The following is a 922-nucleotide window of genomic DNA, read 5'->3' as shown; positions in this document are numbered from 1 at the left end:
TCATTTGGAACCCTTTGAATTATTTAATTTCACATGTTTATCTTCTGTGTATGGCATATTTTTGGTTTTTTATTACACAGTGTGATGGAGTCACCAGAAATCCTTTCAGAACTAATTCTGAGTGTAAATATGTACACACATAAAAATAGCTATATGACATGGTTGCAGCTGAATCCAAAAAGGCATAAGGCTTGAATAAAGTGCAACCAAAGCAAATTCTTCATTAGAATTCTTATGTTTGGATTAAAAAATTTTAATTGTGATAAGATAACACCAATCATAAAATTTACCATCTTAATCATTTTTGAGTGTACAGTTCAGTGGCAATAAATACATTCACATTCTTATGTTGGCATCAGCATTTGATAAAAAATATCTTTGTTAGTCTATGGCTATGCTACCCTGAACAAGCCTGATCTCGGAAGCTAAGCAGGGTCAGGCCTGGTTAGTACTTGAATGGGAGACCACCTAGGAAGACCAGGTGCTGTAAGCGTAAAAAATAAAAAATAAGGATTGTAAACTGACAAGGTCCTTGCAATCTGTGAGGTCAACTAAGGGTTGCCTCACCTAAAAAAAAAAAAATCTTTGTTTTGCTTTTTTGGAGGGAGTTATGGTACATGATGTCATTTTTCTTTGGCCTTTTTCTTTTTTAGGAAGTGTACAAAATAATAGTATCTTTAAAAAAAGAGATAGTGGGCAAACTCTGCAACATGTACTGTCTTGGATCCACAAAGATGATGTTACTGAGTTGTTTTGGTAGAAACAGTGAGGATTTTGCTGTGATTAACCTTGTTACCCTAATCCCTGTTGAGACCAATAACATGAGTTTTTTGGAATTTGGGGCTTTTAGTTGCTGCCATTTGGTTTGATTTTTTTTTTAAAGAGATAATTCTAATAAAATTAAAATATTGATTTCAATCCT

The 922-nt window shown here is 33.4% G+C and overlaps 1 pseudogene; it reads left to right on the top strand.

Annotated features, from left to right (window-relative positions):
* The first annotated feature begins 384 nt into the window (after positions 1-384).
* On the top strand, positions 385-493 carry LOC112469422 (annotated as a pseudogene).
* Positions 494-922: the final 429 nt, after the last annotated feature.

Source organism: Pteropus alecto, unplaced genomic scaffold (genome assembly GCF_000325575.1).
Source record: "Pteropus alecto unplaced genomic scaffold, ASM32557v1 scaffold146, whole genome shotgun sequence".
Classification (NCBI taxonomy): domain Eukaryota; kingdom Metazoa; phylum Chordata; class Mammalia; order Chiroptera; family Pteropodidae; genus Pteropus; species Pteropus alecto.
Note: the sequence above shows the minus strand (reverse complement) of the source record. Positions and strands in the feature narration are given on the sequence as shown.